The sequence below is a fragment of the Pleurodeles waltl genome, chromosome 3_1 (assembly GCF_031143425.1).
Source record: "Pleurodeles waltl isolate 20211129_DDA chromosome 3_1, aPleWal1.hap1.20221129, whole genome shotgun sequence".
NCBI lineage: Eukaryota > Metazoa > Chordata > Amphibia > Caudata > Salamandridae > Pleurodeles > Pleurodeles waltl.
Genome location: NC_090440.1, coordinates 975,659,501 through 975,673,440, shown reverse-complemented (window position 1 = coordinate 975,673,440; position 13,940 = coordinate 975,659,501). Strand labels below are relative to the sequence as shown.

At 42.4% G+C, this 13,940-nt stretch overlaps 1 protein-coding gene across 1 annotated transcript in view; it reads left to right on the top strand.

Moving 5' to 3' along the window:
• Window positions 1-13,940, top strand: part of GPATCH3 (G-patch domain containing 3) — a 44,194-nt gene that overhangs the window by 705 nt on the left and 29,549 nt on the right. The gene's annotated exons all lie outside the window — the stretch shown is intronic.

Here is a 13,940-nt window from a genome sequence, read left to right as displayed (position 1 = left end):
GGTAATGAAGATTACTGGTAAGTAACAGGCATTCCTGACAGGCATGGGATACTAGAGAACCTCCACCGAAGACCCCTAGCGCACTGGTGCTTTACAGATCCATGCAAGACTAACTCTTAGGGTCCAGTGCGTTAGGTCTTGCCAACTATACCACACATGTGTGAGACATATTGTTATCTTGCAGTGGGCTTAGATCCTGTTCCTTGCTTACCATTTGGTTGGCTTCGTTGTCACTTGCTTGATTCTTTCTTTAGCTGTGTGGAATTTTCTCCCTCTTGATATGATTGTCTCGACCCAGAAGCAAGGGGACATTATTTTGTCCTGCCACTGTTCGATTTGTTTGGAGAAATAAAAATGTCAGCACTTTGATTGTGTGTTTACCTGCTGTCTCCCATCCCACCTCCCAACATTTCCAGCTTCTTCTAAGCATGTGAGCAATTAATTATTTTGATTCCATTCCACAAAGGGGGTTATTCTTGCCATGCTTCTTTCAGTGAGCATTCCGTGGGTGTTTTATTTTATGAGCTGAACAGTTCTAGGGTGATTCTCACTCTGAAGAGTGCATCTGCTTTCTTTTGTAAGCGTTCTAGCACCTAACGTATTTTAGCTTAAGTAAAATGGGGTTCATACATGTGATGTGTGTACTGACTGACTTCAGAACGTACTCATCATTTTATCCATCTCAGGAAAATTCACCATCTGTCCTTTACGGTGAATTATTTTCACATTTCTTTATTCGTTTTTTCTCATAATACAGAGATAAGCAACTACGTGCAGGGGTAAATGTCCTAGCAGCCTTATCAGCATCTGAATCAAATCTCAAATATTCAAGTCAAACCTTCCCCTCAGTCTGTGGTGGAATTGCCCTTCTATCAGTAACCCATCGGGAGCGTATGTGACCAAGACAGTGTATATGCAATAAACACACAATTTGGGCATGTGCTTTGTAGGACACTAAGCTTTGCGCATATTAAACAATTACATTATCATGATCTGGATTAGTATGTTCTAGATTGGTAGGGTTAGCATCAAGATCATTCTCAGGGTGGTTTCTCATCATTCTTGGCTCCCAACATCGTGATATGTGTCCCAGACAGAGGTCATGGGCCTCTTCCCACTGAGGAGACAAGCCCTGGTGATAACATTAGATTTCCCCTGTGACCCATTTGACAAGATCCTGTACCCAGCCTTTTGTATTTGGTAGTGTGCTGGCCTTCCATGACATTGTTATCTAAAACAGTCCAAGGGCAAGTCAATGAATGTACGGACATATTTGTCTCCCTTAGTCCTGGGTCTCGCACCCAGTCGGCAGTTTTTGGCGGTGGTGGTTACTACACAGTCCCCCATATCTAATTATGCACCTGTGACTTCACTCCACCTGCACTGAAGCGGCTGGTAGCTCCACACCCTACGTTAACAACCGGCATTGGGCTGACAGCACCTGGTGCAAGTCGATTGGATCCTCGGAAATGTAGAGTGTATACGATTTGGTGTCAGATATATCAGGTGTAAATAATTACATTTTGTATAGGGAATCGTGGGTTTCTGGACCCTTCCTTCACTTGAGTTTTGGCACCCACCCACTGTTTTTGTCAATAGCATTCTGAGGTCAGGTGCCCACTTAGCTGTGGCTGGAAGCTCCACCGTGCATTGTGGCGTGTAGGGCAGTGCATAATATTGTAACCGCTTTCTTCAAGTCTCCATGTGTTAACATAATTTGTAGTAATGTGTCCAGTTCCGTGTGTCTCCGGCCCCAGAGAGTGGAGATAACGTGGTGTGTGGCACTATATTCTAGGAAGCGCCTCACTAGTATACCGCTCTCTTTTCTTAAAAGGACTCCAGTTGCCTCTTGCCATACAAGTATGCAACCCTCCTTCCATGAGTGCACCTCACTCCGCCCCATGAAGTTTTTAATTGTTGGTAGTGACCAAATAGGTAGTTGTGGTGGATAGGGTGGGCGTTTTCCATCCCCTCATAAGTATTTATGCCAGCATCTACGTGCAACTACCATATTTTTTGGCCCCGGTGTGTTGAAATGTTTGTTACGCAACAGCCATGTAAGTATATCTTGGCCACTTTGGATGCGTTTAACTGTATTTCTCTCAGCCAATTCATTGGCCACTGCAATTGTGCTGCTGCATGATACAGCTCATAGTTGGGTGCCTCTATACCACCTACCGTTATGTGGTACTGATCTGTTTCCTGCCTGTCCCCCAACTTAAATCTGATAAGTCCACGGAGGTTATCAAAGATCCATCTATTAAGTATCAGTGGTGGGGCCACGAATAAATACAGCAGCCGGGGCGATAGCAACATTCTAGCTATTGCCTATCATCCTATAGGCAACAGTGGTAACAACATCCTGAAGAGGAGGGAGCGGCGTGCTGAGACTGCCGCTCTGTCAAATTTCCCTTCATTCAGGTCGCCGTCAGAATGATAAATATTCTCTCTTAAATATCTAAATATAATAAAGCACCACACAAGTCTTGTGGGCTTCATATATTCGCTCTTTTGTTCCGGTATCCATTGTAGCGGAAACAAGCGCGATTTAGGCCAATTACTCCAGAGGCCAGACAAGACTCCAAATGTGTTGAGCATCTTTGTCAGTGGTATTAGTGATGTGCGCTCCATCGCGAGTGCAGAAATGAGCGGTGACAGCGGGCATTCTTGTCTAGTGACTCTGTGTATTTCAGTTCTTTCCAGTATGGTGCGACTAGCCATAACCCTCACATTTGGTCTATTATATAGCATCAACACCATCTGCAAAAAAGATGGCCCCACACCCAGCTGCTCCAGAACCTGAAATATGTAAGGCCAGCTCAGGGTGTCGACCGCTTTCTCTATAGCAAGCCATACTGCCCAGCAGATCACCCAAACAGCCTGGATTCTTACCCAGCCATCAGCAGATATTCAAGAATGTTTTTCATCCTTGTATAAATTAATTCTGGTCTGGATAGACAAGTGTTCTGGTGCTTGGTGCTAATCTATTTACCAATACCTTCCCCAATATTTTATAAGCTAAATTTAACAACAACAGAGGTCAGTCTGATCGCACTTCGAGAGGATAACTCCCTGGCTTAGGCAATAACAAAACTAAGGCCTCTCTGAGGGACTCCAGAAGCATGCCCTGTCCTTTGCTTCCTCGTACACTATCAGCAAACGAGGTGAGAGGAGTGCGCCATAAGCGGGGTAGTATTTTATGGGGGAAACGTCTGATCCGGGATATCTGTGCTATAGCAGCACGTATCTCCTCCGCCTGTATAGGCTGCTCCAGTTCCGCATCCTGGAGTGGCTCGAGCTGAGTGAGGGAAATCTCCCATTAGGGGTACATGATATGATCTATGTTCACGCCCTCTTGTGCTGCATAAAGGGTGTGATAGTACTCTCTAAAGGCCATTTACAGGGGGAATTTATAAGCAATTTTGTTGTTCCAGTTACCATTATTTCCTGCCTTTTAACACTGATTCAGCTCGGCTGGATGTGAGGTCTAGCAGTCATTCATTTGTATACCCTCTGGTCCCCTTTTTGTTTCCAAGAAGTTGTCCATTAGTGTGTATATGTAAAACAAATGTGCACACTGTTCCTGAAGGAAATTAGAAGAGGGCGAAAGAGAAAAAGAAGGGGGAAAAAAAGAGAGAGAGACTGTGAAGCCAGCGTTGTAGGAGTACCCTCAAGCATCACAGTCGGATGCTAGGCATCATCATCGGGTTTAACTCCTCGTCAGACGGCACTGCAATATCTGACGGGCCCCCACCAGAGGTGGTGGCTCTTCTACCGGGGGAGGACTCTGCGGCTCAAATTCAATCCGCAGATCGTACTGACAGAGAGAGAAAGAAAATCTAAAATTAGCTCTGAACACCTAGTGATTTAATTTAATCCTTGAAAAAAAGGGTCGGGCCAATATTAAAAACAGATAGGAGTATCCAGGGAATAATGTCACTTTTACTCCTAAAGAACGGAAGTGAGGGAAGAGTTATCTCTCATTACCATAGGTCAACATGTTTCGCGCCTATTCGGTCAAGAATTGATCCACTGGCGCTTCTTCAGGACCATTAAATTGTAACTTCTCCTTCATCTATCTGATATTAAATAAAAACAGACATATAGAGGCCGTAAATGCTGAAAGGTCACTTACAGTCATCGGACCATTCGTCACAGTCAGTCTTTTAGGAAGTCGCCCTGCATGAAGATAAAGTGCAAGTAAAAAACAAAATGCACTACATAGACATTCACTGGTGTCATAATGGTGAAAAGTGGTGATAGACATCAGGTGTATGTGAAGACAGAGACACATGTCATGAAAGGCTTACCATCCCATGTGAGGACAAGGCTTCATAGGGACACGTGAGCCTCATAAACCATGTGAGTTCACTGGATAAAAATTGTAAAAAAACATTATTATACATAAATAGACAGTGACTAGAACAGTTGCGGAGTCGTGTGCAACATCAAAATCAAAGCATTCTATTGTTATCATGACATAGGGTCTACTCAGTTGTCAAGTATCTTATTGGTACACATAGTATGTCACATGGAAAACTATTCAATCTGACAAAGTCGACAGAGTACTTGTTAGTAACTGTATATAGAGCAGTAAGTCAAAAAACGACAAAAACAAAGAACATGTAGATTAACAAGCAAGGGGGTGTCTGTTCGTGCTCCATAGCTAATAGTGGGTGCTGCTAAGCACATATTCACATAATCAAACAAGCCATTTAGCCAACATGATTATAAAAGTATATCCCTGCCAGGAGCTTCCCAGCCTGGTAAACAATGAAAAGGTTGGGGGAAAAGTCATAACAGCAGGCTCGATGTACACGCTAAAAAAGGGTCCAAAGTGACCACTTACTTCAGTCACCGTGTTGGTCAGCTTCTCGTCTACCCCGAGGACGTGTCCCTGAAAAGACAGGCGCCGTCCACTCGGAGGCGTTTAAATAGCGTCCCTGGAGGCAATTAGCCTCAATTAACTCACGTCGTATCTGGTCGAACGACAGCGAGGAAGGACTAAAACATCTGAAGGAAATGGCGGCGGCCATCTTGGAATCGAGTGTTTCCAATCAAAAAGCAGAAAGGATCATAAGGTCCGAGTTTAGAATAACAGCAGAGAACTAAGGAAACGTTGATGAATGAAACAAGGCCAATGACCCACTGATAGATAGTCTAATATCAGGGGTAATAATGTCCGTGGAAGAGACCCACTGGAAGTAACAGGATGGCGGTGGCCACCTTGAAGTGAAGAATGTTCCTAGCAGTAGATAGAGGAACTACTCTCGTCTAAGCTATGATGGCAAAAATGAATAAAGATGTATGTATCAAAACATCAATGGAGACAGAAAAATGTCTGCGTGCTAAAAGGAATTAATAAGCAAACAAGTTTAGTGACCCTATGTGTGGTCTGTTAAGGGGCAGGTCCAGTGATTGTATCAAATGTCAATGTATCTAAACGGCTTAAGGGGATAAGGTCCACCATGGTATTTCATCGTTAAGACCCTCCCTCGCTGTCTGGAGTCGATAAATCCAGCGCTGTTCAGTCCTGAACAGATATTTGGAGTCGTTCTCATTATGTCTTGGAACTTGTAGAACGATCCATCTCAAATCATCTGGGCTATGTTGTTTCTGTAAAAAATGTGAACTTAATTTGGTCGTGATTCGAGCGCACCTGATGTTGCTACGGTGTTCATTGATTCTTAGCTTGACTGGTCTGGTTGTCATCCCTACGTATTGTAAATCACATGGGCATGTGATTAAATAAATACAGTGTTTTGTATTACAGTTGGTGTGTCTAATCAAACGCCAATGTCCAAAGTGTTTTAACTGTAGGTCAGTTGTTCGTTTGGTCAAGGAACAAACATTGCATGAACCACATGGATAATGTCCTGAGACAGGAGGAAGGTTCCATAGTGTAGATTGGTCTACGGTGATCTCCTGTCTCTGAGGTCGTGTATGAATGATCAAGTCCCTTATGTTAGATGATCTCTTGAAGGCAAAAAGTGGTTTTGCTATCTGTGACCCTCCACTCTGTAGGATCTGCCATCGTTTGTTGATGAGTCGTTTGACAGTGTTGGAGAGGGGAGTATAAGTCGATACACACGTGAGTCGAGTTTGTTGCTCACGCACAGGAGACTCTAAAAGGGCCTCTCTATGGTTGTTTCTGGCTCTTTTGTAAGATGTATTGATAATCTTTGTTGGGTAACACCGTTGTTGGAGTTTGTTTTTTAGTTCACTCGCCTGGACTTCAAAAGTCTGGGCCGATGAACAATTCCTCCGTAGTCTCAAAAATTGGCCGAAAGGAAGATTGTCGCGTAATGCCTTTGGATGATGACTATCATATCTAAGCAGACTATTCCGATCAGTGATCTTATGATAGGTATCAGTGAATAGTCTACCATTTACATTGTGGATCAAAAGATCCAAAAATGGCACTTTTGTGGTGGAAATGTGTGCTGTAAATTTTAAAAAGGGATCAAGTGTATTGATCCAGCTAGTAAATAAGTCCACGTTGAGAACAGTGCCTTGCCAGATGATGAGAATGTCATCAGTGTAGCGACGCCAGAGTTTAATGTTATTGAAAAAGGGATTTGTAGTTGGTAAAATGAAATTCTTTTCAAACTGGTACATATATAAACATGCTAGGCTAGGGGCAAAGGTACTACCCATTGAAGTCCCTCTGATTTGATGGTACAGGGTATCTTCGAATTGAAAATAGTTTTGTGTCATAGCCAAAGAAGCACAATGCATTACAAAGTTGATCGGAGTCGGAGAAGTCCAGGGATGAAGATGAAGGGCAGACTCTACCGCTTCTAGAGTGGCGGTCTGTGGAATATTCGTATATAAAGATTCTACATCCAGAGTGATCAGTACCTCAACATGGATGGTCGAATTGATGGTGTCTATAAGATTCAAGACATCTTTGGTATCTTTAAGATATGTACTGGAATCCTTAACTAGTGGTTGCAGGAATGAATCACAAAAAGTTGATAATGGTTCCAGGACAGAACCAATGCCTGAAACTATCGGGCGGCCCGGAGGTGGGCGAACACCTTTATGGATTTTAGGGAGGCAATAAAAATAGGGCACACGAGGATGTGTGGTTTCCAGAAATTGAGCCTCTCTAGGGGTGATCCAGGCATTCCCTTTGGCCTCAAAAAGTAAGCTCTTAATCGAAAGTTGTAAGGAGTTCGTCGGGTCATGATTCAGTGGCGTGTAGTAGGTCCTGTCACTCAGGAGGCGGAGACATTCCTGTCTATAATCAGAAGAATCCATAATGACTATAGCTCCGCCTTTATCTGCTGGTTTTATAACTATAGTAGAGTCTTGTGATAAAGTTTTAAGGGCTTCACGTTCAGAGGTGGGAAGATTGATGTAAGGACGACTTGGGGTGATCTGTTCAAGATCCTGCAAGACAGCTTTTTCAAAAGCTAATACTTCACACGGGAGGGAACTGGTAGGGGGCATGAAGGTGGAAGGTTTTTTCAGGCCCGTGTCCTGAATAACAGGGGGTTCTGGTCGATCTAGAAAGAAAAAATGGAGCCGGACCTTCCTAAAAAATTGGGCTAACTCACAATGGAGACGAAAGGGATCTTCAGATGGAGTTGGAACAAAACCCAATCCTCTATTCAGGACATTCAGCTCGTCCGTGGACAGCTGTCTCTGGGACAAATTAGTGTGTATACGCAGAGAGGATCTGCACCTTCTTTGTGTTGGACAGGTTTTCATATGATGGTTTTGAACCCTCTTGTTTCGGCTCTGTTCTCGTTTCTTGCTAGCATTATCATCTTCACAACTAAGACCTGTGTAGGGCACCTGAGCTGCTGAAAATACATATTTAAGAGAATTAACATTCCGAAGTGTCTGTCTTGTTTTTTTTCATGTGTATCATTATGAGTTAGCGCTAGGCACGTCATGTTGTGCTGAGACTGATCCTCTCCTGTCAGGTGGTGTGTAGTAAATGAATAGCTGCAGAACTGTCTCTGGAAGGGTCACAGCATCGTCGTGTAACTCTCTGAGGAGATCGAGGCTTACTAAGGACGTTGCTCATGTAAAGCAGAACATGGTGAATAGTTCATTAAGTAATGTTAATGAGCGTAACTTCTGAATTGGAGAATGTATTTGTCTGTAGTGTTAAATACCCCTCACATTTAAATAGATGTCAGAGTAGGGCGACTGATGTACACTTAGCATGAAAACATTTTGTGTCACTATGGATGTCAGTTCAGGTTCACAGTGTGGTGTCGTATAAGCAAGGTGTATTCAGGTGGGTACTAAACATGTACGTCCTACCCTTTTTCCATCTTTTCGAGGTCTGATATTTTGGATTTTAGAGTGCATCCTGTTTAGTTGCTTACTTGTTAAATATGTAATGTGCAATACTATCCTACTGGAAAGATTCTTGTTTGAAAGAGCTACTTTTCTTTATCCCTTCAGTATCTAAAGATGAGAAATCCTACACTGAGGTCTATGATGCAACCTTGAAATATTGCTGTTTGAAAAATAGCTGCCATGTTTGAAATATCGCTGCCATGTGCGTAATAATAGCGGGACTGCTGGAGTCCTCCTTTTCTTTCTTTTTTTTATGTCTAACCTTTGAGACGTCTTTAGCTGTATCACCAGGTTACTGTTTTTACATGATAACTGTACAGGTAAAACGGCTTTTGTCAGGGGGCTTCATGCATTGGTCTGTTTAATTGTCATTCGCATTTTGCTTTCGTCCACCACAGCATACATCATTGGGAAGTGGGTCAGCCCACTTTACCAATTGGCTGCCTTCACTGTGAATGACTGCACAAAGCCTTGCACATTGTTTACTTCTCTCTGACATCTAGTTACTTTCCTTCCAGTTACAAAGCTGGTTCAAATTGTACTTTAATATATGTTTTTTGCAAACACTTCAGGTGCCTAATTAAAGGGTGATTTTATTGCAGTATAATTATCGCAGCTATGTAAAATAGCTGTTGTAGTAATTCATTTCTAACAGTTGCTTCTAACAACTATCTAACAATCTAAAGCTGTGTGTGTGCAGAACCTTAAGTCATGTGAAGAACACCAAGGAACTCTTCTCTTTTTTTTTTTCTTTTTTTTTCTTTTTTTCTTTAAAGGTGAACAACAAAGCTGATTGAGAATGAAGCAAAAAGGAGCAATGGTTCAGTGTGTAAAAGGAAAATGAGATGACGGTGAACAAGCAGAGACCTTGTGTAGTATCAAATAATACCGATCCCCTTTCAGGAGTGCAGTGGGGCAGTACTAAGCTCAATGCAACATCAATATTTCAAACGCAAGAGCACTACAGCATTACCAATCATGTTTATATAGTTGCAAAAAAACATCAGACCCTATATTTAGCGGAGATACTGAAAGGATGGCAATCATTTTAGCCTTCTTGTGACGTAGTTAGCAAAATCATCACTTTATGACCATATGGCAGGCTAGCATTATTGGCTGTCCAGGGCCTCTTCACCCACGTAAGGAGGTGTGATCTATAAGCTTGAAACAGAATGTGGAGAAGATAGATCGAATAGACTAGTCTCCCTCATAAAGAATATCTTACCACGCTCTGCGCAGCAGGGCCTTTAAGAACATGACTTCCTCCTGTAGGCTGAAACTCAAACATGAACTGGTTAGTCCTGGCATTTTTCCATGGTAGGTGTACACATCGCCATAAACAGTTTACAGAAGAAAATGAGTACATGCTATAATCTCATGTTGACCTTAGAACCTAACAACACACAAAGATGAAGGAAAGTTGAGAAGATGGTGATAGCCAATGAGGTTTTGGGCCTTTTGTTACCAAAAAAGATTCCCATGTGCCCCTCAACCATCTGAAACACAATCAAAAGAGACAAAATCAGAGGAGGGAGATTAGGGTAGGATTGTCTCTGAGGGGGGCACAGTCCTCTATCCAATAAGAGAGATGGGACTTCGCTAACGTCTAGAGTCTTGTCTTTCTGGTTTTAGGTTGGTTTAATAGTCCACCTGTATTAACCGAAGTGCCACTATGAGGAACATATGCAGTGGTGGAGTGTAAGCAAGTTTACAGGGGAAAAGCTTGAGCTGAAACTTGGTTATCGCTACTACGGGAACTGTTGCGGAATCCATGTCTCATGCAAAGTGTCAAATAAACCTTTTGAATCTGTTCTATTTGCAGTTTGGGTTCCTAAGACTCCAGGGGCGCCTGAGAGTGTGCTGGGCACAGCCTGAACCATGATGGTGGGGAATTAAATTTGTGGGCCATGTGGCAGCCATCAATCACTACATAAGTCACTCAGTGGCCGTTTGAGCACACAGTCATACACATCTCCTTTGAGCTCCCTATATCACTAAGTTAAACTTCTCTTGAATGCGTTTATATATGTTTTGATCATGTCTGCACACTTTTACGTAAAGCGCAGCGTTTTTTCTCACATATGTATAGATAATCTGTCCCATCAAGGATTGTAATTATGTGGGTCTTTGCCCCAACATTTTAATAGCACCTGTCTTGTACAGAAGACAGCGTGCGGACATCTTTATTGAACAGTAATTAGTCCTACATGTTTCTAGTCCTTCTGTAGTTACTGGTCGCCGCAGCTGTTTTCAAAATGGTTACATTAAAGTCTCGGGTCTGGTGTCTTTATAGAGTAGTTTGCATGTTGATCTTTTTTTTTTTTAAAGATAAATCTTGGTAGATGGAAACATTGCTCTGGAAGGCCAATCAGTATTTTTCTTTCTCAGGCGGTAGTTCTACCCGCCTTGCTAGGCCGTATGCCCCCTGAACAAGAAGCATAAGCAACTGAAGACATGTTTGGTCTCCTCGATTAGATGCATCTTGAGTTGCTGTGGCACAGTGAGCTACGTGACCGTCCGTAATGACAGACGAGCTGAAAGGCAAATAATTTTTCCAAGAAAAATTACCAGTAGCTCAAATGACTGTCGCATTTTCACCCATCACTTTTGTGCTACCTGAGTGAGTCATTTACCTGGTGTTTGTGACTTTGCCACAAGAAACGGCGCTTCACCTTCCCGAGGAGACCAAGTGAGGTCTTATAGTGTTTAAGGTAACTTTGTTACTTTTAAGCAGGAAGTGGTCTAACAGTTCAGTTTGCTGTTCCGTTTGCCGCAGATGGGCACATAATTGGGGCCTCGGTCTCTACTGGCAGTGCCAAGCTGACTACTTACTGGTAGTATTCAGCAAGTGGTTCAGATTGAATCCAGCAGTTCTATCAATCCGTTTTGTGCCAGTATCCATTTCAAAGTGGTACTAAAACATCATTTACCATTTTGTCTCTTGCTTACCTCAGAATCCCAAACTATGTGCATTGAAGGATCCACACTATAGCTGCACTTTTGGCATAGTTTTTCAAACACATTCATTTCCACACAAAAGTCACCTCACCTTCTTCTAATGGTCTTTTTACCAGACTTACGAGATGATATTTTTTATATTTAGGGCACATTCATCCATGGGTACGTTGAATTTTATGACGCAACATATTGTGTGCCTCTGTGTATTTTCCATAATATAATGTAGCCGCCTTATGGTGTTATTTTATGTATGTAATCGAGCTAGAGCAGGATATGCCTATACAATTTATGTTCTTGCAAACTATTCTTTCAGTCTGTCCGATGGTTTGGATGTTGACAGGATGTTCCCTAGGGTGTAATATAGGCAGCTTAGAAAATCACTTTGCCACGCGAGCCCTGCCTACACAATAAACGTTTTGCTTCACTTTAAATTGATTTATAACCCTGAATTCACTTATTCTCAAGCCATGTGCATGCAGTGGCATAACCAAGCAACTAACACAGGCCTGCCGTCACATGAATAATCATGCAGTTTGCACACTATAAGTAACTTGGCTAAAACGAAATGTAAAAAGTTAAGTCATTTTTTAGTCTTTGCTATGTTTCTAATATCTAGTCTAAGCGATCGTTCTGTTGGTTCTTTCCCATACCAGTTGTCTTAATCTTCAAATAAGAACCTCGTAAAAACTATAAAGAATATAATCCTAAAATGAGGGGTTTGAGTATTAGAAGCATGATCGCAGCAAACATAGCCAGACCAACACAGGATTAGGGCTGCATAATTATTATTGTAAAAGACTTTAGTGAGACGTGTCCTTACCTTACGTTTTTGGTAAAGTGAAAAAATGTTACTGCATATTTTACTGAGCGTCGGGGCGTGAGCACGCAGTGTGCTTATTTTGAAATGACCCAGCTTCTCTGTGGTTTGCATTCACAGTAGTCGGTGACCACTTGTAGCCCACTACATTTGAGAGCCCAGACATCTTTTTAGTTTATTGAAAGTCCTTGATATTTCACTATTTCTGGAAGTACAGCTGTTAAGTTCCCTGTTGTTGTCTCTAAATCCATAGGGAAGATTTTGTTTTTTCTTTTGCTTTGTATTACATTAATCTTGCTGCTCTGTGCTGGTAGTACTGCAGTTGTTGCACTGTTCTGCATGCTGGCTAGAGCTATTACTGGCTCCCTCACACTGTTTCTGCAGGTAATGGTGGACCTTTCGCACTGTGCTCTTTGTCTGATGCTGGCAGTTACGTTCTTGTCGCTCTGTTTCTGTGCATAATACGCTGGAAGTACTTCTGTTGTCACACGGTTCTCGGCTGGTATGGCTATTTCTGCCTGTCTTTTCTTTGCATACGCCTGGGGAAACACTACACCGATATGACATTTGTAGAATATAGTCTAGATAGAGTGAGATTGTGTGCTATAAATACAAGATGATATCTGTTTGAACTCTAGAGTCCGAGTGCTAAACTGCTCTTCAGCTAGAACCATGACTTTTTTAAGAAAGCTAGGCAAGTGAAAGTACACAAACATCCAACACCTTTCTTTTTTTTTAAGTCATTACTCGTAGAGAACTAAATGAAGCTCCTTCATTTGCCCTAGAATTCCTTAAGTAAAGCCTTGCACTGCAGTGTTTCAAGCGAGTACTGCGGATTGCTGCACAGCCCTTCATCCCAAATAGAGGAGATCTCGCAGGTTTTCAGCTTATTGAACGGTGCAAGCCTGCGTTGCGAATTGTTTTTGCAGTGCACTTAACCGGACTGGAATCACAGGAACATATTGAGTCCTCTGCTGTGTTTCCTCGAATAAAAGTAGAGTGCATAAGCTGGTTAAGAGTCCATGTGTTTAAGAACAGCACCAGATCTGACATGCAGTTGGAGACTCCAGCCTTCTCGACTTTTTGCTCCTGAGCTAGAACGAAGCCTTCTTCCTCAAGGTCTAAGCCAGGATGAAGAATCTTGGTTTCCTATTCAATTTCACTGCATACTTCCAGCCGCGCCAGAACAGTTGGAAAAGACTCGCTGCCACCTTCATCTCCAGATTTTTCTGTTTGAATTGTGTGGTCCCTGCCTCTCTTGTCTTTCAGTTCCTTCGAACCTGGCACCAGCAACATCCAATTCTTTTCTTTGCTTCTTAATGTTCAAGTGCTAGTGGTGTAATCCTATCAGACGAGTGTTATCCATCACAAACAATATTTTGAAAGGACTGCCCTCCTTGTTCCAGTCCTTTGCTGCTTATTCTCTGAATCCGGGGAAACATAAGTATGAAACGTGCTTGCTTTCCTCTCTTTTTTTCTAAGGGCAACAAAGGGATTCAGAAAGGGGTTACATACCCAGCTTTCCATAACTTTTTTCCTACGGGTGCCTGTCATGTCATTGAAAGTTGTTTCTTGCAATTGGTGGCACTGATTTCAGTAGCATGTGCAATATTTTGAAGCACAGACGTGCAAAACTGCTGGTTGTACGTCCCCATTTTTTTTAAAAAAAGATCACATTTGCAACCTTTTCTATTCCCTAACGTATGATGCAATGTTGGACTTTTCTGTCATTATGGCGCCTGAGGGAAAGTACAGATTTTTGCTTTGGTTTTTCACTCCTTCCATTCGTGTCCTGTATCCATCCTTCCAGTGTTTCGAAGTGACCCAGAAGTCATGACTCTGTCAT